Source organism: Ceratotherium simum, chromosome 23 (genome assembly GCF_057802395.1).
Source record: "Ceratotherium simum simum isolate JZ-2026a chromosome 23, ASM5780239v1, whole genome shotgun sequence".
Classification (NCBI taxonomy): domain Eukaryota; kingdom Metazoa; phylum Chordata; class Mammalia; order Perissodactyla; family Rhinocerotidae; genus Ceratotherium; species Ceratotherium simum.
Window position 1 is genome coordinate 10041895 of NC_141922.1, and position 25195 is coordinate 10067089.

General features: G+C 51.6%; 1 protein-coding gene across 2 annotated transcripts in view; it reads left to right on the forward strand.

The window, feature by feature from the left end:
* Positions 1 to 14116: 14116 nt before the first annotated feature.
* Positions 14117 to 25195, forward strand: part of NDRG1 (N-myc downstream regulated 1) — a 58186-nt gene continuing 47107 nt past the window's right edge. For both annotated transcript variants that reach the window (XM_004431052.3, XM_004431053.3), the window contains exon 1: positions 14117 to 14229. The gene's annotated coding sequence lies outside the window, so the exon portion shown is untranslated. The remainder of the gene's footprint in view (positions 14230 to 25195) is intronic.

Sequence of the window (25195 nt, forward strand, 5' to 3'; positions counted from 1 at the left end):
TCCCGCGTAAGAATGCTCTCAGATTTCAAATACGAAAAGCACTTAGAACAGCGCCTGGCACAGAAATGGCACTCAATAAGTGTAAGCCATAATTATGAAGATTATTATCGTCCACCTGCCCCACCACACCTCAAGGGCAGAGGTTCCTCATCCAGTCTCAGACCTCTAGCATCCAGAGGAATAGCAGAATACTTTGCTCTTAGTAGGGAACAGTGTTGGACAAATGAGTGAATGAATGAATGATGAATGAATGATGCTGTTTCATATGTTTCTTGGAAGAAGGCAGGACTAAAGTGCCATAAAATTGTGTTTCATTGCACTCCTCTCTAACATCTAATTGGAAACACTTAAAGACAAAGGGACTGCCCAGGTGAGAAAACAGGGGATTTCTTTATTTAGGGGGAGGAGGGATGGTGACTCTCACAGTCACCTCTGCTCAGCAGGTAAGCCTGCCAGACACACCTGGACCCAGGCCAGAGGCTTACCTGCATCTTGTGAGGCTGACGCAGTGTGCGTGGGGGACGCGGCCGACGAGGAGGACGTGACTGAGCATGCGGGCAAGATGTCAGAGAAGTGGGTGGGACGCGGGTCCAGCTGGGCCGGCCGAGAGAACAGCGCTCTGCATCCTCCCTGGGCAGACAGAAGGCTCTATCCACCTCAAATGCCCCACCCACATCGATCTTCCTCCTCTTTTGTCTGTTGAGTCTCAGCCACCCCCACCCCTCGTCCCTCCCTCCCATTTTCTCGTAACTGATCTCTCAGCTCTGCTACTTATAACACCAAAGCCAGTTCTGTGAACCAAAGGAAACGATGGGGAAATCTTGGATCACAACAGAGAGCCGTCTGGCTCTTAAATACATGTGATTCTGCCCAGAGTTGGGGGTTGTAGTCAGCAAAGAGTTCCTGGAAATGATGAGGTTTAAACCCAGTTATGTTGGAGAGCAAAATCAGCAACCCCAAGCCAGCCTGCCATCTGGTAAACCCATCCATCCCGTCAACATTTAAGCGTCTACTGTGTGCCAGCCAGGGTCTGGGCGCCGGGGACGCGCTGGTGACCGGGAGATTTTTCTCAAAGAGCTAGCAACCAAAGAGAAGAGACAGGCCTGCAAACAGAAAATGAGGCTTCAACGTAACGTTGCCAACCCAGGAAACCTTCCTCAGGAGCCCTGTGGGGAAGCACGGGCCGTGGAGACCTCACCCTACGTGGCATCCTGGAAGACCTCAGAAGGACGGACCCAAGACGTGTCTCAAAGAACAAACTGGCCACAAAATCCCTATGTGGGTGAGGTAGAAACAGATTTTAATGTTCTCTCATGCTTTTACTAAGCCTCGTCCTCCATGTTGACTGTCGGAAATCATTAAAGCTATCCCTAAAAACTTGGATGTAGGTCTTCACCAATTGTTGAGTGGAGTGGAGAAAGTTGGTTTCCCAAATGCTCCCTGGGGGACTGTCCTGTGTTAATTAGCCTAGATCAGCCCTGCCCAAGAGAACTTCCCTGATGATGAAAATATGTGCTCGCGAGTACAGTCGCCACGGGTCACATGGAGCTACTGAGCACTTGAAATGTGGCTAATTTTTAATTTCATTTCATTGGAATCAATTTAAAAATAGCCACACGTGGCTCCTGGCTCTTGCATTAGACAGCGCAGGTCTAGCATTGAGGGAACCGCCTGTCAGACCTGTATCCACCCTATTTCCTGACACATTTGACCTCAGGGCATGCTCCCTCCAGGGGCTTTTACCCGCTGGTGATCCACCTGGTACAGGGATGTGGGGGCCCCGCTGCAGGTGCGGTGTGTCGAGCGCTCAGGCCACACACTCAGATGCTCAAGAAATATCCAATTCTTTATTTTCCTTCGATAGAATTAAACCGGACTTGCAGCCTCCATTTTGCCAGCTCTGTGGGAAATTCAGCCTCAGTCGTGACTGGGGCACCCAGCTCCCCCACACCAATGTCATGCGAAGTGTCCGGGGCCGTGTCGTGGAGTAGCTGGGCATTGGGTATCCCAACTTGCCTTCCGGGCAGGGGGGCTGCCTGGGCACCAGGACCCTCTGGAGAGGGCAGGTGAGGAGGATACCGTGGCCCCCCTCCTCCTCAAGGCTTCTCCTCCTTTTCCACCTTCAAGCTTCTCTCCTTCCCTTCCGGTATTCTTGGCACAAAATCTTTTTTGCTTCAGGCTTTAGCAAAACAAAAGCCAGCAAGGGCTGTGTCTCCCTTTGGGCTCAGTAACCCCAATGCTGCTGGGTCGAGAAGGCTCAGGTGGCCAGGTTTCTTCCCTAACGCTCTGCTGAAAAAATTAAAAGAAGAACCACACTATTCAAGTTTGCAATAAATTATACCTCCGCATAGAACTGTCACTCATCAAGTGGAGAAAAAGGTGAAAGGCCTGGAAAAGACTTTCATAGCAAAGGAACAGCATGTGCAAAGGGACAGAGGCCGTTCAGGCTTGCAGCAACCAGCTTCCAGTGTGGCAGCCCCAGAGTAATTAATCCTAAAGGTGGCAGTTTGCTGAGTGTCAGCTATGTGATTATCTCTGTCACTCCTCCCACGACTTAGATGTCGTTATGCCCATTTTAAAGGTGAGGAAACTGAGGTTCTCAAAGTTTAGATAGTTTGGGCAAGGTCTCCTAGGATTTAAACCCAGGTCTCATTGACTACAAGCTTTGGTTCCTGCAGCCAGCCTGGTAACAGATGATGTAAATGAGGAGTAAGGAGGGAGGCGAGACAGCAATTTGCCTTGGGAATGGGGTGCCCCAGAGGTGAGAAGCCAAACCCTCAGCCAGGAATGCGTCAGGGGAGACGGCCTAGAGTCTGAATCATCCAGGTGACTCCAGAAATCAAAAGACCAAGCTAGCCTGGCTTCCCAAACCGCTGGTCTGGCCCTGGACATGCATACCTTCTCCAACTTCTATTAATAATCAGCCACAGGAAGCCTCCCACAGCTACTCACTTAATGATTAAACGCATTAGCTCTACTTCAGAGAATGCAGCCCCACTGCCCCAACCTGAGGGCGGTCAGGGAGGAGGTGACATCATCAGCGACTCCCTTTTTCCCTTTCAGAAGAGGTGGTGTAGGCTAGGATTGCAGTAAGACTGGATTCGGAGTCACAAGACCTGCCTAGGGCCAGGTGCGTGCTCTCTGGTTTGGTTGTCAGGCTCCTCCAACTAGAGAGAGAGAGAGTTGGCTCCCACCAACAGTTCATAAAACAAAGTGTGAGCAGCCCCTTGGTTTCAGAAGGCACTTGGTGGTTTAGGAGACAGAACGTGGGTGTGGGGGCCATCCGGACCTGGGGGTGAGGGACAAGCTTGGGAGCCAGACTGCTTGCATTTGAATCCCAGCTTCTCCACGATCTAGCTGGGCCATCATGGGAAAATTGCTTAATTTTTTTCTGCCTTGGCGTTTACATTTGTAAAGTAGGGGTGATAAAAATAGTACCCTCCACCTTGGAGATGTGATGAAGATTATGATTATTACATGCAAATGGTTTACAACGGTCCCCAGCACCTCTGTGCTAAATAGGTATTAGCTGTTCTCATTAGCCATGAACACTGGGTCCACGACTTCACCTGTCTGAGACTCAGCTTCTCCATCTGCAAAATGGAGACATAGTAACTCCTTCTTTGTAGTAGGACTGTTTTGTTGTTTTTTTTGTGAGGAAGATCAGCCCTGAGCTAACATCTGTGCTAATCCTCCTCTTTTTTGCTGAGGAAGACCGGCTCTGAGCTAACATCTATTGCCAATCCTCCTCCTTTTTTTTCCCCAAAGCCCCAGTAGATAGTTGTGTGTCATAGTTGCACATCCTTCTAGTTGCTGTATGTGGGATGCGGCCTCAGCATGGCCGGAGAAGTGGTGCGTCAGTGCGCGCCTGGGATCTGAACCCGGGCCACCAGTAGCGGAGCACACACACTTAACCACTAAGCCATGGGGCCGGCCCGTAGTAGGACTGTTAATTGCATGAGATGAGGTTTCTAAAGACCCTCGCGTGAATAAACAAATGAAATATGGACAACTAGACACTTGAGATCCCTTCCCCTGCATTCTTTCCTTCTACGAGCCCTCAGGTTAGACATTCTGTTTCTATCAGGGAGGAACAGGGGGAACTCAAAAAGGAGGAGGAGACGTGGAAGGTGGCAACGGCAGGGGGCAGAGACAAGGAGGGGCGCAAAGGAGGGGTGGGTGTCATCCCTTTCTTGGGAGGTTGGCTAAAGCGGGCCCTGAGTCATGGGCGAGTTCTCCCAGCAAGAAGCAGTCCTCGCGTCATCCTGGAAGTGTGTGCGTGGCAGACAGCAACGGTGCCACTACACGAGAAGAGCGAGATTCTCCAAGAAAATTCCCAGACGGAGGTACAATATTTCCCAGACGCCATTTTGTATCGGTAGTCATTCTGTGCGCTGAATGGAGTTGCTGATGGTGCCGGGTCTCCAGAGAGAACAGGTTCTTGGGAATCAGCCAGATTGGTCAGTCTTCCCAGCTGTGGGACCTTGGGCAAGTCACCTCACCTCTCTGAGCCTCAGTTTCCCGTGTGTAAAACAGGGATTATATTACTTTCTTTGCAGTGTTGTTGTAAAAACTAGAAATAAAATACATGAAGTGTCTAATACAGTACCTGGCTTATCACAGGGGCTCAATAAGTAATCATTCAGGAAAAATAGAGTTCATAATTCTTTTCCGCTCTCATTATTCTTTCATTTGCTAAGCCGTCGTCAGCTGAGGAGCATGAGGCTCAGAGAGGGCGTGGCAGCCGGGTTCCCACAGCTCCTTGTTAGCAGAGCCAAAGACTTGGCCTGAAGTAACCACACCAGGTTTGGCTTCAAGTCCGAGAGGCAAAAAATGGTTCCAGATGAGGGGTAAGAGAGAGGAGGGGCGAGAGGGGATTTTTTTCTTACAGATGAGCGTAGAGATGGGACAAGATCTTGAGATATGTTTTAATAACAGGACCTCTCACTGCTAATCCTCAGAGGCCTCTTTTGTGTATAAATACACAAAAGAAATGATATCATTCGGCCTCACCAGCAAACGAAAACATGCAAATGTGTTGAGACAACCATGAAGTACCAGCTTTCACCTATCAGATGGGCAAACATTCACAGCGGCAGGATGCACCCACACACCACTGGTGGGACCTAACCCTCATACTGCCTGTTGGAAGGGAGTTTGCAACAATGTATCAAAAGCCTTACAAATAGGTATAGATGGTCTCTGATTTATGATGGTTTGACTTACGATTTTTCAAAACCATACTTTGTATTTTGAATTTTGATCTTTTCTTGGGCTAGCGATATGCTGTCCGATCTCTCTAGTGATGCTGGGCAGTGGCAGCTCCTGTAGCTCCCGAGATCTCTCAGCCAGCCCCGAGATCACAAATGTGAACAACCAATACATGTACAATAATTATGTACCCATACAACCATTTTGTTGTTCACTTTCAGCACAGTATTCAATAAATTACATGAGATAATAAACACTTTACTATAAAATAAGCTTTGCGTTAGGTGATTTTGCCCAACTGTAGGCTAGTGTAAGTGTTCTGAGCACATTTAAGGTAGGCTAGGCTAAGCTCTGATGCTCGGTAGGTTAGGAGTATTAACCGCATTTCAACTTATAATATTTTCAACTTATGATGATTTTATCAGGACGTAACCCCATTGTAAGTCAAGGAAGATCTGTACACCCCTTGGTCCAGGGACTTCACTCTATGACTTTACCCAAAAAAGTTATTGGAAGATTGCACAAAGATGGGTGTGGGGATATACAACCCAGCGGGAAACTGGAAGTGCCAAGAATGTTCCGCCACCTGAGACACGTTAAACGAAGTGTGGTCCCTCCACATAGCGGAATATATACTAGGCGTTGTTAGGAACTATCTCCTAGCCTTGTGGATGGTGGTGGTAGTAGAAGGGAGAACTTCCATGGGGAGGACATGTTCCCTGTCTTGCCCCAGGTAGGTGCTCTATTCTTGGATGTTCATTTTATAATTATTCCATTACACTGTACATTTACATTTGATGCATCTTCTCTTTTATGCAGGTTGTATTTTATAATAAGAAAGTAAAAAAATGTGTGAGCAGATTTTTTTAAATGCAAAGATGTTCATCATGTATGTTTACGTCACAAAAGCAGACTATAAAAAAGGCAATATATTATGATAGCATTTTTAAATGCTGTCATCAAAAGACCTATTTACAGTTAAATGCTATCATAGAATTTTTAATATATATTTACACACACATACATACATGCATACCCACAGAAAATGTCTGGAAGGACAAGCACCAAAATATTAATAGAGATTATGTCTGGGTAGTGGTTTAATTTTTTTGTGATTTTTTTTTTTGGTTGTATGTATATATTTAGTGCTTATCTGATTTTTCTTTTTTTAATCTGAATTTTCTAATAGTTCTTCATGGAACACTTACCTTTGAAACTTTTTTTTATTATGAGAGTAACAACCATTTCTATAGCATTTCCTAATTTGTATTGTGCTCAGGGTTAAACCACGGTCTTCTGATGCTGAATGCTCACGAACTAAAGGAAAAGACTCTGTCAACCTGGACAAATACACATTTCGGCTTGACATAAACTAGGGATTGCTTGTTTTAGGGAGACTGTGTGACTCAGAATCCACTCCCACCCCAGATGTGGCTCTGAGGGCTTTGTCCCCTGCTCCACTTGGCAGGCTGGTGGCACTGTGGCAGCCACGTTTTGTCTTCTCCTGACACCCCTGGCTGTGCTTCCTCCTCCTCTGAAACAGCCTGCTCATATTACCAGCTCTCTGTCCAGCAACCATGCAGTCTGCCAGTCACTGGAACCACCTTCCCAGGCCCGGGCCAAGAGTTGGATTACTTTATGGAATTAGCCATGTCTGGGCCTCAGCTGCCTCATCTGTGAAATGGGGCTAGAAGAACCCACACTGCGCGCAGAACAGGTAGGACTTCCCTCTGAAAAGTCCTCGTGGTCTGCACTTGTAAGAAAGAGTGTTAGGTACAAACCTGTCCCCGTGCTCAGGTGAGCTGTTTAAGCTGGTCAGGTTGTAAGTAAGGGCTTGTTGGTTTCCCCTTCACATCTCTCCCTCCTTGGCTTAGGAACAGGGCAGCTAGGCCTTGGTCTTCTTGTACCTTGAAAATATCATTAACTTCTGCTCCAGCCCACCCTCCCCTGTACATATACGTCTGTCGTCTGATTCCTTGCAGCCCGCAGGGTGAAATGTTTGCACTGTGTTCCCCCAATTCGGCGAGAGGGGGTCGCAGAGCCCCTTTCTTTTGAATTTGATCCATACATTGCTAGAATCCCTGGCTGGGGTGAAAATATCAGTCTCTGTCCAGAAAGAGAGAGCAACAGGCCCCTGCAGAATCAGTGCTGTGGCTGAGCTGTGGTTTAGGGGGCTCCTAGCAAGGGGTGAACCTAAGAGTCATTTAGGTTTAGCTTCAGAAAGCATTTGAGTGGGAAAAAAAAAAGGCAGTACACTTGTCTTCCTAATTGTAATAACACTGGGCACGATAATTTATTGACCAAGATGGATTAACCACCAGGTCCAGCGAAGGGCAGGCCGACTGAGATTTAATTTAACACAAGGAATGCAAAGGCATGTGATGTTCCCTCTGTGATCTGGTTGGGAAGTGAATTTCATGGTTCCTACAAAATCCTTATGCATTTCTTGAGCCAGGTCCCAGGTGATGGTGGCCGGGGAACTGTCAGCCAGGAGCCAGGGGGAGATCTACCCAGGCTCAGGTCTAACTTCTCCACCAACTAAGACAATCTAGTCGCCTGCTCAGAATGTCAGCGAGACCTCCGTCGATAAGATAAATGCAGCCTCGGAGGCAAAAGAAGCAGATTAAAGTTTAGGAAATACCAAAGAACCAGCCTGTCTCCTAAACCTGGATGAGTAACGATAGTTTTAAGCTGATTGTCTGTTCATAAGTTCAAATCTTCTTCCTTTCTTCCCTTCCTCCCTCTGTCCCTGCTTCCTTCCATTCAATTAGCAAACATTACTTAAGCCTTGCCTGCCCTGTGCAAGATGGTGTGTTCCCAAGATTGAGGGGCTGCTGCCCCTGTTTGCAGAGGCACAGACAAATGCATGCGAGTGTGAAGGGGCCCAGCGTGACTGGGCAGGGCAGGCAGGCAGGCAGGTCTGGCTGGACGGTGCAGTGGGAGGTGGTTGTGGAGGCAGAACGTCAAGCCAGGAAGGGGGGCGTGAGTGAAGGGCCAGTGATTTCACCATGAGTGGCTGCCCAGCACACATGCAGGCTCCTCAAAGCTCCCACAGCCTTTCAGAGAAAAGGACAGAAATTTCTCAGGGCTCTGCCCTCCTCATGGATGAGGACTTCTCTAACTAACTGACCTAAAATTACCTGACAGCCTTCCGATTTAATCTAGAAAGGACCTGCCTGAGAACAAAGCCAACATGGAGTAAAGCTGATCTGGGAGATCCTGAGAGCTAGAGAGACAGAGATCTGGTGACATCAGGCCTTGGATCCCATGCCTGAAGCGAATTCTCCTCTGGACTTCACTGCTACAGGATCCTGTAAGTACGCCCCACCTTTTATTGCTTAAGCCATTCGAAATTACATTTATGCTACATATACACTAAAGAGTTCTAACTAATAAAAAGAAAGGAAAACACACAACGGTCCAGGGGTCAGAAGGTGGTGAGGTCATACCATCCATGCTTAATCTAATGGCTGCCTGCTTCAAATATCCCTTTTTTTCAGGAGGGCTTTTCCCGACCTTCCAGAGTAGGTGAGATCCTGGGTCATATAAGCTTCTAAGACCCTGTATTCTTACTTTAGAACACTTGCAACAATTGCAATCATATAGTCATGCCATTTTTTTATTCATCCCTTTATTCCTAGCACCTCACACAGTGCCTGGTGGATTGTAAGTGCTCAACAAATATGTATTGAACTTAAAAATAAATGATCTAGTTGGAGAAGAAAACGAGAGCTTTGTTGGAGGAGCTGACATTTGCCACGGCCTTGGGGGATGGTGACCAGTCAGGATGGGCTGCCGTGACAAACCTCCTCAGAATCCTCGTGGCACAAGGTAACGGGGTTTATTTCTTCCCCATGTCACGTGTCCATTTTGGGTCAGCCGAGGGCTCTGCTCTGTGTTTCCTCCCTCCAGGCCCCAAAGGATGGAGCCTCCACTATCTGGAGTGTTGCTAGTAGCCGTGGCAAGAGTAAAGAGACCAGGGGACTCGCATGCTGGCTGTTAAAGTTCCCATCCAGAAGTGACACAGGTCACTTCCACTCCTCTTTCATTGACAACGCCAGTCACGCTGCGATGCCTGATTTTAGAGGGGGGGGCGGGAAGTAGGGGAGTTGGAATGGGTGGTGAAGACCCTAGTGTTTTCCCCAGATGAGTGAAATCTCCGAAGGTAAAGGAGGTGTGGGAGAGCTTTCTAGAAGGAGAAAACAGCTTAGTCAAAGGTTCAGAGGTCAAAGCTTCAGAGGGTATATTCAAGGGAAAGCAGTGTTAGCCCAGTGCCTGGAGGAGGGAGAGAAGAGTCTGGATATGTGGAGGTACATCTCCATTGCCACTCCGGAAGCGGGTGGTGAACTTGGCAGTCCACCGGAACAGTAGAAGGTCTAAGTAGGCGGGCCCTATGATGTAGGTTGTTTAAGATGGCAGCCAAGTATGGGATGAAGGGAATTGGAGAGGGCAGATGACAAAAGTGGGGCAGCTGTTGGGAAACTGGGCAAGAGCCGCTGTGGGATCATCTGAGAGCAGTGTCATCAGGGCTGCCTCGAGGAGGCCAGTAAGTGGGTCTCTCTGCAAATGTGCTACAAATACTTGCTAAACACATATTGACCACATACTGGGTTGAATCCTGTTGCCCCAAAGTTCACTTCCACCCAGAACCTCAGAATGTGACCTTATTTGGAAATAGAGTCTTTGCAGATGTAATTAGTTAGGTTAAGACGAGGTCATACTGTCTTGGGATGGGCCCTTAATCCAATATGACTGGTATCCTTTTAAGAAGAGAAGAGAGTCAGAGACAGGCATAAGAGCAGAAGGCCATGTGATGATAGAGGCAGAGATCGGAGTGATGCGGCTGTAAGCCAAGGAGCACCAAGCATTGCCAGCAACCACCAGGAGCTGGAAGAGGCGAGGAAGGATCCTCCCCTGGAGCCTTCAGAGGGAGCACGGCTCTGCTCACACTTTGATCTTGGACTTCTGGCCTCCAGCGCTATGAGACAAAACATTTCTGTTGTTTGAAGCCACCCAGTTTGTGCTAATTTGTTACAGCAGTCCTGACAAACTATTACAAGCCAGGAGCAAAGAGAAACTGATTTTCTGTGGGCCGACAGCTGGATAACTCTTCATTGATGTTCGACGTAAAGGATTCATTATGCAGCCTGGGCACAGGCTCACATCTAACCTCCTTTGAATTGTCTTCCTTTTGCAGTTTTTTCCCATTGCTCACATCTGGATATTATAGATCAGGCATGCCGTCAGAGGACTGGGAGAACGTACCTAGGTCCACAGGTGGAGGTCCTTCCACTTGGGCTCCTGAAGCAAGAGGAACGTCCCCTCTCCCAACGAACTCCAAGTGAGGCTGCACAAAGCAGGGAGAGTTCAGAGAGAAATGCTTGCATTCACTCACTTATTCAACCAATATTTACTGCATTTCTATATGAATCAGGTATGATGCAAGATGCCAGGAGAGATGGGATGCGATGATGATGATGATGGTGGTGGCGGTGGTGGCTAACATTTGATAGAGAGCTTTCTATGTGCAGACACTGTTCTAGGCAATTTACATGTATTAACTCCTATATTTCTCACGACAACCCTAGACCTTAGAAGTTAACTCTGTGACGTGTAGATTAGAGATGAGGAGGCTGAGGCAGGAATTACAGAGCTTGCCCAGGGGCATAGAGCTGGTGAGTGGCAGAGAGGAGATACAAATGGTGTGAAAGAGATGAAAGTGGTGGCCTCTGAGGAGGGGAAGTGGGTGGATGGCGGGTGAAGGCTATCGTTTTCCCTAACAAGCTTTGTAGATTTATTTCGCCAGGTCAATGAGGAAGTTGATAAATTAAACACTAAGAAGTAAAAGGCAGGGGGGATGAGGAAGTGAAGACTATGCATATAGACACATATTTAGAGAAGTTTGGGGAGGAAGGGTGAGATGAATGGAGGAGGACTTGGGATAAGAGAGGATTGTTTGGGATGGATCATTGATTGCATGAATGTGTACTTGTTGATTAGGAGGATCCAGAAGAGAGGGAGAGATGGATGCTGGGGGCGGGATGGGATTGATAGGGAGCCTAGTACTGGAGCTGGAAGATGCTGGCTTTTCAGGGACACTTTCTCAACAGGAGGAAGAAGAATATAGGACTGCAACAGTGGGCTCATAAATTGTGGTCAGAAGGTCTGATGGCTCTTCTCACCCATTTCTTCCGTGCGCATGTGGAGGAGATGGATGCACAGAAAGGCGGGGTAACTGCTCAAGGTACCACAGCTCCTCAGTGTTGAAATCAGGTGTTCTTCCTCTGAACTCCAGCTTTCTCCTGGGTCTCACTAAATCCTGAGAACCCACGAATTCCAAGAAAGAGGGTTAGGAATAGAGATCCCTATGGTTCTTTAGTTAGAATATTTTATGATAAAATTTAAGCTGTTGATAAGTAGAAATTTCCAGGGGATATTAGTCTAGAAAATCCAGTCTCATCCTGTGATGGATTTGCAGCACACGTGCATTTACCAGGCCATCTAATTCTATTGCTGACCAGCGAGAAAGAGAAGTCATTTAAACAGCGGAATGCAACTGCACCCACATTTGGCGCCAAGAGCTTCTGCTGCCTCAGCTGGCCCGGGTGGGGGACGTGGAAGTGTCGGCAGCTCTTAGTTCCCAGGGGGCCATTCCATAAGATGAGTATCTTCTACCCATCTGTGCATCCAGAGAGGCACCTAAGTCAATCTTTCCTACAGCATGGCCATCTCAGCTGCAAGAAAACCGCTTCATCCGGTGCTCAGTGGAAGAAGCAACAATACGTTGCAACACTGGAGGAAAGCCTGGCTGTGCTGGACCAAGGAGAGAGGGAGTGTGGGATCAACGTGGCACCTTCCTCCAAATTTTCCAGGCTGATTTGGAATCTGCAAGGATCTCCTTTCACTCTGGTTTTAGAACACCACTGCTCTCAGAAAATTCTACTCTACTGTTTCCATTCTTCTTTTCTCCTCTCTATGCCTCTAACACCTTCCTTCCTCTGTCCCCTAACTTGTTCTCTGCCCATTGTCGTCTGGAAGGGTAGGGTTCCTAAGCACAAGTCCAGCCTCCCCCAGGGCAACTTTGGGGCCTCTGGCTGCAGGTTTGAGCCACTCTGTGTGCTCTGCCCCAAAGCCTTCCTCAAAGGGGCAGGAAATGGCCTCCCCTGGCAAAATGCCCTTCTCCAGCCCCCACGCTAGGGTTTGCATTTGTTACTGAAGGAGCAGGCAGCCTCCTCCACACTTTTCAACTTGACTCTCTGTATCTTTGGCAGGTAGCAAACCATAGATGCTCAATAGATGTTTGTTGAAAGCCAAAAGGGGAAGTAAGGGAAAACAGATGTATGTGAGTTTTGGAGGGACTTCGATTTCAGACAACAGGGTGGCTCCAGAAGAGGCAAACTTTGTGTTCATTACCACATCCCCATGTCTAGCATGGTGCCTGGACACTGTAGGTGCTTAATCCAGTTACCCAGTGAATGAGCTCAGTTGAACCATCTTGTGTGGACGAGGAGACTGAGACTTAGGCTCCTATGCTAGGCCTTCAGGGAAAGGACTTTGCCTTTTCAATCCTTTTCCCAGGGGTTGAGCACAGGACCTGATTCATAGCAGCGGCTCAATAAATATTTGTGGAATGCCAGAATAAGTAAATGTTGGGGCCTATGGAGGCAAACGAGATGCACAGAGCAGAGCCAGGTCCCCTGCCTGGAGCAAAGCACAGTCTGGTGGAGGGAAGAGGTTTATAATCCCTCAGAAGAGGGAGGGCAGGGGATGGGCACGTGAGCCTGCAAATACAAGGCTGGGCAGCAGACCTGGGGACAATGACAGGGTCTTTAGAAATGACGTTCCTCCAGTTCAGTGGTTCTCACCCAGGCTGAGCATTAGAACCACCTGGGGAGCTTTCAAAACACCCCAATACCTGGTCTGCACTCCCTGAGTTTCTGATTAAACTGGCCTGGGGTGGATCCCCAGTGTGCACCTTTTTAAAAAAAGTTCCGCTAGGGATGCTAATATGCCGTGCGGGTGGAGAACACGGAGGCAATCGTTTAACAAAAATAAGACAGCAGAGAAGACAGCTAAGGTTGGAAAGGATGCTTGGCATAAATTTTGGGAACCAGGAGTGGAGGGGTGAGAATCCTCCCAGCCAGGCTCCTGGGGGCGGGGAGAAGGAGGGGGGGGGGGGGGGGGGGGAGACGGGTGGGCTTAGAACTGGGGAGGGGGAGGGGAAGAGGGGGCGTCAAGGCTTTAGGATGGGGTGAGCAAGATGGACGGACTAGATTAAACGGGAGCGAGGATTTCAGCGGAGAGCTGATGCAACAAGGAAGCGGGGAAGCGAAGGAGGCAGTCGCAGGAAGGCCGCTCAGTGGGGCTTGGGAGCTAAGACAGCGAGACCTGGAGGAAGTGGGGGTGTCGCCCATAAGGGATGTCAGGGCGTGGCGCGATGGGGCTCGGAAGAAGAAACTCCGGGACGGAGATGGGGGCCACTCGGTCACAGAGACACAAGTCCACATGCCCACACATGAGCGCGCACATGCACACGCACAGGCACACAAACGCATCCCCTGTGCACAAACGCCCGTCGCACACGCAGAAACCCCAGCCTTCCCAGCGAGCGAGGGGACAGCAGAGGAGACCCGTAGCCCGGGCCGGGAGGCCCCTCCCCGCCGCGCCCCTACAAAGGCTTGCGCAACAGGCGGCGGCTCCGGCGGGCTCCCGCCGCGCGCAGCCCCAGCTGGGCCAGGCGCGCCTGCGAGAGCGAGAGGAGCGCCCGGGAGGAGGGGGCGGGCAAGGGGTGTGTCCGGGCTGCGCGCAGAGCCCGGGAGGGTCGGGGAGGGGCGAGGCGGGGGGGCGGGGCCGCGGCGCCTATAAAGGCGCGCTCCTCCTGGGCATAAACAAACCTCGCCCGGCACCCCGCTTCAGCTGCGCAGAGCGCGCCGGTCCTCGCCTCTCTCCTCCGCTCCCGCCGGGCGCCGCGCCGCCAGCCTAGCTCCGGCTTCCGCTGCCCTTCTCCTTGTATCTTAGGTAAGTCCGATGCCGTCTTCTCGCCGGGCAGAGAGGAGTCGCCGTAGGTGCTGCTGCAGCTCCTGGACCGCCCTATGTGGCCCCGCGGAGCTGCAAGTGCGTGGCGACTCCGTGGCGCGAGCGCTAGCAGGGGGCTTTGCGGCGCGGGCACCGCTGGAGTAGGGGGGTTTCGATTAGGGAAGAAGAGGAAAGAAAGACAGGTCCCCGCTCACCTTTCCTCTAGCTGGGGAAGTGGGATCCTGGGGTAGAGGCGGGGTGGAGGGCCAGCCCGGGAGCACCTTGATCGCGTTTCCCAACGCCCTCCCGGAGTCACAGCTGGTGCCGCGGCCCGGGGAGCGCGCTGCAAGTGAGAGCTGGAGGAGGGACTAGGAGTGTGTGTGTGTGTGTGTTTTGTGGGGGGGAGGGGTGGGGTGGGAGGTGTATCCTTGGAGTGGGGTGTCTGGGGAAGAAGGGATTGAGCGCGCGTGTATAGAAAGGAGGTGAGTAGGGGTGAGCGGCGCTGGAGCTGAGGCTGGAGAAGCGGGCGTGGGTGTGTCTGATTCCCAGACTGAGCCCAGTTATGCCTCTGAGGGGCGGGGGCCGATTCAGCCTCGAAGCCGGCGTGGGATTTGGGGTGTGGGGTGTGTGTGTTGGGGGAGGGTCGGAGGTGTGTCACAGCGGGTACGATACGCGCGGGAGCGAGTGTCTGCAAGCGTGGTTGGGCAGGGTGCGCCCCCCGAGGTGGCCCGCGGTTGGCGCTGTGGCGGCGCGGATGAGGGGGCCCGGGCCAGCGGGGTCGTCTGGGCATCCGACTGCCCTGCGCGGGCTGGGCTGTGAGTGGCGTCATTTTCGCCTCCGCCCACCTCCCCTGCTTTCCTTCTCTCCCCTGCCTCAGGGGCCCGCCTCTCGTGCGCTCCTGGGGGAGGAACAGCTGGAATTGCTCGGACTTTCCTGGGAGATCCGCCGTGGTCTCTGATTCAGCCTCGGGCAGGGCGTGTGGAATGTGGTGGACTCGCGGGAAACGCGCTGTCACCACCTCTGTCAAATTAGTGGCTAAAGCTGGGATTTAGTGGATCCTTTCGTTACCTCCCACCACCTCCCCCACTCTCCTGTCTGTGGCCTCTGCTGTCAGACATCCCTGTGGGTCAGGGGCAGCAGCCTCTGTGGCTTGCAAGGGCGAGGTGCCTGGCAGCCGGTGGGGGAGGGGGCCCGGTTACTTTGTGCCAAAGACCAACTCTTCACAGATGTCCTGGGCACTTCACTGTCTTGGGTTCCTTTAAGTGACTGGGCAAGAAGGAAGATTCAAAGAGAGTTCAGCCAGTGGCCACAGGGAGGGCTTGAGTCTCCTCCTCATATCCAACTTGACCTTCTCCTAAACCACTTCAAATGAACAAAATATCTGAAGACAAACTGGTTCTTGCTATGAAAATGAAGTTTCAAGGCAAACCTTCCAGCCTAGCCTTCTCCTGTACAGAAGTTCTGGAGTCTTTACTGAGTTTCACAAATGTGAATTGAAATAAGCAAGGTCCAGAGAGTGCAGACGCCAGCACTGGCCTTCAAGGGGCTCAGCAGCCAGGGGGAGAAATACAGGTGCAGGCGCAGACCCCAGGCCTGGGTGGGGCTGAGTGCTGGGTGGCACAGGGTGGAGTCAGGGGGTAGGAGGAGGTAGAGGTGCTCAGGAAGTGATGGGAAACCTCCAAAGGGACAGTGCTCTGGTGTAAGGAGCAAGACCTGGGATGTCCTCTGATTGGGACTTCTTAGCTTTGTGGGACCCTGTCTCGCCAGAGGGTGAGGAGGAAAGATTTGCCTGCCTCGCCCTGTAACCTGGCACCTGGCCCAGACCCTGCCCTTGGAAGGAGTTCAAATACATCCATTGAATGAGTTGAATGGCTTCTTCCCTTCTGCCCCATTTCCCTGTAACTGTGCAGGGAGAATCCCAAGGAGGCAGTTGACCATTTGGGTGGTGGCCTTTGATTGGTCTTTCCAGGGAGACCTTTGAGCCTCTGCTAAGGTCTCCTCCCCTGAGAGGGAGTTCTCCTGGAGTGACAAGGACATCCAGGATTGCTAACCATTGGTTTGATAATTTGGAATGGAATTAAAAACTCACATAAGTTCCTGGTCGAACTTCTTCCCATTTTACAGATGGAAACTGAGGCGCAGAGGCAGGAGCAACTTGCCGAGGCCGAGCTGGCACTGGAGCTAGGCTCTCTAGACTTCTCTCCCAGTCTCTGCTGGTTGGGATTGAAGGTGGTGGAAGGGGTTCTTGGTCTTGATGATTTTTGCCCGTCTGCTGTCAGAGGGGCAAAGATAAATTGGATCTTCACTGAGTTTCTGGTGAGGAAACTTTCCAGACAGAATGTAGGTGCTTCTTTCTTTCTTTCTTCCTTCCTTCCTCCCTCCCTTCCTCCCTCCCTCCTCTCCTCTCCTCTCCTCTCCTCTTCTCTTCTCTTCTCTTTTTTAGTGTAAATTAGGTGTTTTTGAGAGATGAGCAGAATCAGTCTAGCAAGAAAGGGCTGCGACCCTGTTGAGTTGTAGTTGACTGGATTTGGGCTGCCACCTCCAGATTGGACAGCAGGTTGGGGGTGTGCTGGAACCTCCTGGCCTGAGCTGGCCTCAGTGTGTATGGGGAAGAAAGATGCCATTGTGTTTTTCTGATGGCCTGAAGCTGCAGTTCTTCCTTGGGACGCAACTCCAGAGAATCCCATCCAAGGGGTGACTCAAGGCCCCTGTGCCTCAGAGAGGAAGCCAAGATGATGACTCAGCATCTAAGATTCTAGCAGGGAGGGGACCTGACTCAGGCCGGGAAGGCCAGGGGAGGAACCGGACATGTGTCTCCAGACCAGCTGCTATGTCCCTTCATCCCCTTTCATCTCTGCAAGAGCTCTGCCTGAGCTGCGGCAGCTCCATTGAATGGATGAGAAAATCGAGGCCGAGAGAGTTTAAGGGATTTGCCTGTACCCACGTGGCTGAAAGTGGGAGAGCCAGGCTTTGAACCTAATAAGAGGCAGACTTCAAAGCCTTTGTTCTTTTTCATGAGGGCACGTCAGAGTGACTGGAGAAAGCTAGAATGGAAAGTGCAGAGAGGCAATCTGGAGCTCTGTGCCACGGTTTCCTCTCCTGCAAAATGAGAATAACAGACACTGTCTTGTTGGGACGTGTAATCATTAATTGAGTTAATCCACGTAAAGAGCAGAGAACAGTGCCTGGCACGTGGGAACACCATGTAGTGTTTAATGTCAATAATTCCCACAAATAACATTCTCAAGGCATTTCCTTGGCAATCAGTGTCAGGGACCTTTGTCCTAAACTTACCCAGGCTGGTGAAAGTGTCTGCAAATGCCAGACTCATGTCTTGCTTCTTGAAGTTTGTCCAAAAAGCTCGCCTTATGCAGATTGCATAAAAATGTAATGGAACCCTTGTCTGAAATGCAGATTTCCTGGCCCGGTAGGTCTGGCATGGGCTAGGAATCTGCATTGTTTCAAAGCCCCCTGGGCTGGGGGTAACATATACTGAAGGCAACCCGAATTGAGGACATCTGCTCCAGAATGATGGAGGAGAGGAAAAGGAAAGGAGTGGCTACATATCCTGTACCTCCCAGGCCGCTCCTCTGTCCCCAGGGTCTGGTGACACAGTGCTCATAAATGGCTCTTATCTTGTGACTTCCGTGCCTCACCTCCTTCAGTTGAGATAGGAGACATTCTTGCCATTTCTCAGGTCAGAAAACTGAGGCTTGTCCAGAATCAAATGAGCAGGGTCCTGCTCCAGGTGAGCCAGCCTGGGCCTTTCTCTCTGGTGTTGCCCCCCAAGGCCACCCAGACCCTTCTGGACCTGTCTTTGGAGCATGAGCTTGGTGTCCTGGATTCATTTCAGGCTGCCCTTCCTGCCTCCCTGATCTCAGGCTGGTTCCAGGCCTGCCGTCCCACTTGCTCTCTTTACATTGGGAGACAGACAGGCAGAGCCCAAGGTTAATTTCCTGTACACTCACTTGGCCTCCTGCTGTGCCAGCTCAGGCTAACAAGGGTGTGCAGAGGGGCGGGGGACTCAGATTGGGTGCAGCCTGGAGTCCAGTGCTCCAGGGCACCCAGGCCAGAAGAGACATGAGCCCTCAGGGGAAAATCCTAGAGGGTGATTTGACACTAAGAATGGAACAGATTACAGAATCCCTGTCCTCACACAGGTCTGTCTTTGACCCAGTCTTTCCTGATTCCCGAAGACCTGCCCGCCCCCTGCCTGCCCCAGCTCCATCTCTAGGTTTTTTCAGTCCAGTGGGATGTTCTCCCAACTGAGGTGGTAGGAGATGAGGCTCCTTAGTCATCCGGGGGCCTTGAATGCCCTATGTGGGAGTTCTTTTGTTTTATAGTTTTCCCCCCTTCAAGCTGTGGGAACCCCTGTACAAGTATATCTTGGAAGCCCATGTGCAGCTCTGCTTAAAGAGGTAGATAGGGACCAGGGCTCCATGCTGTTCCCCCAGCTCGACCCCCGGTTCCACCCACTTGGCTTTGAGAAGGTTCTGGGCAGCCGTCTCCAAAAGTGGGTGTGGGAGGCATTCTTAAGAGGTAATTCTGAGAACTCTCCCAGCTGGGAACCGTCGCCTCCTCTCCCCTCTCCTTTTTCATCACTGAACTCTCCTCTTTTCTCTGGAAAGCCTTCCCTGGCTCTCCACTCTGGGCCACAGGCTGGGTCGGGTGCCTTCCTTGCATCATTCTGTGTCTCTCTATACACTTTCTCCCGTTAGACCTGAGGGCCTGGCACTTAGCAGGCACTTAGTGAATGTTGGTCAAAAGGAAACCTCCGTTTGTTAAGGAAACACCTTGGTGCATCTTGTGTAGGGAAGATTGGCAGGCCATCCAGAAGGCAGAAGCAGCAAGACCGTTTCGGGGAAGGATCCAGTCAGCGTGGCGATCATCCCATCTGGGAGACGAAGGGTTATGTAGGAAGAATCTATTTCTGCGTCCTGTGTGAACACTGGCTCGTCTGTGGGCTTTTGGCAAATTATCTCACAGACTGTCGTGCAGTGTAGCTCATGCTTGTCCCGCAGATTCATGGGAGACTCCTCCAGCCCAACCCACGTCCCCCTTTGGACTCCAGTTACTCTGCTTGTCCGCTCAGATGGTCTTCTCTCTGCCAAACAAATGGCTTGGGCTCGGGCTAGGGCTGCCAGAACCCCACTGAGAACCTACAGGAAGATCCTGGGTGGTGGTGCAGAGAAGGGGTGGGTGACAGGGATGGCTGACCTCTCCCTCATCCTGCTATTGTGTCCCAGATGCTCTCAATGACCCTCTCGCTGGTTCTGTGCTCTAGTTGGACACAGTGAAGTTCAGGTTCACCTTCAGGCTGGGCCCAGGGAATGAATGCGACTGGGCTCTGCCTTCTCTCTGGTGATTCTTTTTTCATTTTTTCAATATCAGAGGAGTCGTTGAATGCTACTGAGTTTCAGCCTCCCTGCACAGCATGGGGGGCCCTCGAGAATTCCTAATCCGCTGGTCTCCTCAGCATGGTGTTTGCACAGTAGTATTGACTTTGAGAGCCCTATTCTTGACTTCTTTCCCCTAAACTGGGGAATTTTCTTGAAGGTCCAGTGAGTCCACCCATATTGTTTCCTAGGTTGATTACATAAGGAAAACATTGAGAGTTAAGGCTGCCAACTTCCTCACCCTCCCCAGAGCCTTGAGTTTCAAAAGGTCTAGAAAACATCAGGAGAACCCGTGAATTGCCATACAGCTTGACGTCAGAATCTTTTGGGCAAAGAAAGGGTAAAAAAATGGACACCCAGTAAGGCGGGGATATCCAAGGCACACCCCAAGGCTACTTTCCTTGAGATTAATGCAGATGTGGGACTGCTCTCTGAAACCTTCCAGGGAAGATGCTATGCCAAACAGCAGCAGCATGCATTGATCTTACCCTGTCCCCCTTTTAAATTCTGTTCTATAAAGAGCCCAGTGTGCTGGAAAGAACACTGCTTTCACGTGGCTGTGAAACCAGGCGTGTTATCAAGGGGACAAAATCTGGGCCAGTTGCTGACGATCACAATCAATGCAAACTTGTCAACAGTCCCTCCTGGTCTCGCTCTTTCTCTGCGTCACTGAAGGACTCCAGGAGGCTGTTGTCTGCCCACCCCTGCCCTCTCGGCCTGCACCCGCGTCGGAGGAGTGAGTCTAGGCCTTTAGGAAGTCTTGTGGGCCTTTGCTTTTGAGCCTCAGGTTACCCATCTGTCAACTGGGGTGATAATATCCACCTTCTCCCAGGGGCCTCCTTGAGGAACAAATAGAACAAGGCAGTGAACACTTTTTCAAAGTCTTGAATTTGCCGTGTCAGGAAGGCACTTTGAGGGGGAGCTAAAAACAGAAGCCCTCCTGGGTATTGTGAAGGGAGAATGGAAAAGTCTAAGATGTGGACTTTGCCCAAAGCCTGGTCCCACTCAAGGTGCCCCAGTGGTGACTGTGGAAGATAGAGGGAGAAACCTGTGACCCCCGCAGCTGACCCACACAGGAAAAGCCTGCCGGTCACGTGTAGCCCATCCTTAGAACATCCTACCTGGACAAAGCGTAGGTGCATGGTATGTGTGCAAATTTAGGGCAAGCTGATATCATGGTCAACTTTCCTCTTAAGGTTGCTTTAACCTGTGCCAGCCTGATGCTTGTGACTTGGGGCACATTTCTCAAGCCCTCCGTGCCTCACTTTCCCCATCCATCAAATGGTGCACACAATGGTGCCTCTCTCCTAGGGTTGCTGGGAAGCTGAAAGGAAGGAAAGAGTTTGGAGCCCAGTGGGTGCCATGGAAGTTGTTCCTGCTGCTGTTATCGTGGTGTGTCTGCAGGGTTTCATTGTGGCCTCTCTGGGGCCATTCTTCCTGGGGTGGGTGTATCCTGGAGCTCCCAGAACACATCATGGGCGTTTCTCCACTGGACGCCCTCTGCCCCCCTTGTGTGAGTTCCAGGGTGCGCAGGAGGGCGTGCAGATGGTTCCCCCAGGTGGTTTAAGTGAGAGGAGTGCCAGAGCTGGAGGGGGGCTCTAGTCTTGCAGACAGGGAGAGGTCTAAGGCTGGGAGAGGGACAGGGACTTCCAGATTCGCCAGGCTGATCCAGGCAGAGCTGAGCCATGCGTGGCCCTGGTGAGGCCCCTCTGCGCCCTTCTGTCATTGTGTACCACTTTCCCTCCTGGGCTCGCATTTGCCCAAGTGTCTTATGGACCATGTGATGCTCCTAGAACACACACGGCGTTTTTCACAGATGGGGAAGCCAAGGCCCAGAGAGGGGATGAATGACTTGGTCAAAGTTGTGAGGCAAGGGGGCAGCAGGGTTCCCACGCCCTGAGTCCAAAGCCAGCGTTCCTGCTGCTCCACCAAGGCTGTTGAGAATCACAGGCTCTGTGTGTCCCCTCACACCCGTGACTGGTTCACGATTCTCACGAGGCCTCAGTCTGCCTGAGATGCCTCTGCCTGCTGCCCTCCCAGGCCAGGGGTCACGTTCTTCCCTTCTCCCAGCAAATCCCAGTCTCAGCTTCCCCTGGAACCCGTGCGGTCCAGCTAATTGCTGGCTGTCTTCTGGGCCTATTGAACCAGAAAGGCATTTCCCCAGCCCCACCTTGGGTTTTCGTTACTCATTAACCAACATTGCTCATGGAGGGGAGGCCTGCGTGGCCATGCATTGGGTTTGATTGCCGGGAACCCACGTGACACTTGCTGAACATCTTCTATGTGTCGCCCTCCTGGCTGGGCCACTTTGGGACTAACAGTATATAAAACACAGGCTGTGTCCTCACAGATGTCCCTGGGTCTCGAAGGCAACCAGGAAGGGAAAGTGCACTGATGAATTAAGCAGCTATTTGCCAGATTCTGTGTGCCATTGTTTATTTAAGCCCACTGCTACTCCCTGGGAGCAGGAGTTATGCTCCATTTATATGAGCGCTCTGAGGCTAAGAGGTTAGATAACGTGTTGGGATCACGGAGCTGATAAATGGTGACACCCAGGTCTGACCCTCAAGCCTTCCCTCTAGCTCCTGGCTACCTTTCACTTCTCTGATGTTGGTTTTCTCTGAATTCCTTCTGGGGAGGGCGGGTGGGAAAGGAAGAAATGGTGATGTGAACGGGTCTGGCAGCTGGGGTCGTGACCTCGAGCCCTGTTTTTGGTCCTGAGTGGGGTTTGAGCAGAAGACCCATTGGATCTACTTCCCTGTCTGGAGGGGTTTCTGTCTAGTTTCTTGGAGAGCCTGTTGGCAGGTGCAGGGTGGAGTGGGAGGGCTGGGAGTCCACCTCCTGGGCTCGCACTCACTGTGCCCTGTGGGGTCTTGCCCTGTCACCCCACCCGCTAAATGATTACCGTGGCCCTTTTCTGTCCGACATTCTACTCAGGGACTTTCCAGGAGGCAGTGGAGAGGGGCAGGGACCGGCGTCCAGAGCTCGGCCCCGAGCCCCCGGGAGAGAACTTGCTGAGCCAAGGGGGCTTCCAGTTGGCTGGGGGGAATGACCCCCTGGGTTTGGGCTCCGAGTGGCGCCTGGTGGGTGCGGGGGTGGGGGCACCAATCAGAGCACCCCAAACCGGGTCCCCTCCCCCTGTCCTTCCCTCCTGGTGAAGGAGATCACAGTTCCTATAAAGCAGCGTCTTCTGCGGGACCTACTTCCTTAAAAGAGCCCGTGGTCTTGGGCTTGTGAATTTGAACCTGATAGAAAAACCTTGGTGAGGAAGAGTGTGGTGAAGAAGTGAGCGTGTGAACATCAGAGGCCTCTCCATCCCTGTGCGGCTGGCCATGCCATCTCAGGACGGTGGCTCGGACCCTGGGCCTTCAGCCTCCTCCTCGGTAAACTGCTGGCTGTGGCGGTGGTGGTGGTGTGTGAGTGTGTGTGCATATGCACACTAGATTGAATAAGAATTGGATCTAACAGACAGTCTCGGGGTTTATACCAGGAGCTGCCCTAGATCAGTGGTTCCCAACCTGGGGCGATTTTGCCCCCTAGGCGACATTTGGCAACGTCCCCAGACATTTTTGGTTTGCACAACCGGAGGTGTGTGCTACCAGCATCTAGAGGGCCTGGGCCCCGGGTGCTGCTAAGCCTCGTACGATGCGAGGACAGCCTCCACAACAAAGAACCATCCACCCCATGTGGGTGGTGTCGAGGTGGAGGACCTGTGCCCTGCCCTCCAGGAGAGCTTTAGCACAGGGCCTGATGGGTGAGTGGGTGCCGTGGACCCCAGGGGGGCACCCGGCCCCATGGGACTGTGACCTCCGTGGGGCAGGGCTGGGTCTGTTTATTCATGGTCACATCCCCGACTTGACACATAGTAGGGCCTCATCAACAGAACTATGGCTGATAACTTTCTCATTTCGCCCAATGCTGGGCACATGAGAACTTGGTGCAGAAAGCAGCCTCCGAATAAACCTCTGTTTCAGCAGCGCTTCCTGGACCTCATATGGTCTTCAAGGGCAGGACTGGCGGCATGGGGGGTGGAGGGCAGAGAGTAGGGAGCGGGAGGGTGAGGGGCTGCTGGGGGCTCTCGGGTCCTTTTCTTTGGCTGCATGCAAAGCAAGTCAGCTTTTTCTTCATGTTTTGGGTTTTTTTTTGTAAATCTGTTTTCTATATTGAACTTCCTTATAAGATTTCCTTTAGACAAACAGCTTCTGAAACAAGAGTTTGCAAAGTTCATTGGGTGAGGCAACAAACAGGGTATGGTCTGGCCCTCGACTGGCCTAAGTTGGCAGAACTGGGCTGAGAGCAGCCAGCTGTCTTCCTGTCCACTGCGGGCTGACCACCAGCAGCTGGGGGGTGAGGTTGGGGCTCAAGGTGTGGAGAGCACCCTGTGCAGCCTCAGTCTGGGCAGCCTTGGTGGGACAGTGACCTGGACACAGGTCTTATTCAGGCCAGGACATTTGCATTTATTAACTGCTGGCTGCCACAGCCCCCGCTCCCCCCGGCTCCCCCAGGGACAAATAGTACAGAAACTTCCTCTGCTTATCCAGTCTCCCTGCAGACTTTGGCATCCCGGGAGGTTACTGGATGCATCTTGGTCTAGACCAGGGTTTCTCGGCCTTGCATTGTTGACCTCTGGGGCCAGATAATTCTGCTGTGGGGCTGTCCTGTGCACTGTGGGATGATTAGCAGCATCCCTGGCCTCTACCCACTAGACACCAGTAGCATCTTCCAGTCATGATGATCCAAAATGTCTCCAGACCTTGCCAAATGTCCCCTGGGGGGCAGAATCACCAAATGTCCCTTGGAGGGCAGAATCACCCCTTGTTTAGATAAACACCGTGCTAGTTCTCTGAGCCTCCCCACATCCCTGAGCACACGAGGGGCTGGGTTCCATAAGGCCCTTCCAGCTCCAAAAGCAGCGATTCTCAAATACTTGATATTTAAGAGACTCGCTTGTTTTCAACCCACTGCCTCATGTGGTCTGGGAAGCTGAACTGTAGGAAGGAAAAGAAGGTGTGGGGTAAAGAGGTTTCACCAGAAGCATGTTTAGGAAACTGTGAAGCCTGGAATCAAACTCTTCTCTGTTCTGAAGAAGAGTGAGGGAGCCGGGGGAGGCTGACATCCTAATGTGACCACAGCATCTGGAAACCAAGGAGAACTGACCCCACCGGGCTGAACTACAGTATATGCTTAGGTCCTTATAAATGTAGACTTGTTTTCAAGGCATTTCAGTCTTGCGGTTTAGCAATCATTGAAGAGTGAATTTAAATACAGGCATTGCCATTAAGCTGCATAAAACTGTTCCTCTGTTCAGCAAGCAAGTTGTGGTCCGACTCTGCACCTGGCATAATGCTAGGAGCTCGCATTATAGGGAAGGGCACAAGACAGGTAGGCGACCTGTCCTGGGGAGCCCACAGGTGGGGCTGAAGGAGGCTTGCCTTCAAGGGGTTAGTGAGGACCCCGACTTCACCTCTGGGTTCTAAAGGAGCCCCTGTGAAATGTGAAGTCCTTTCACTCAGCTTGAAACGTGGCATTACCAGAGCCCTGGGCTTCTGGAAGGCTCCCTAGGCTGTGTAGGC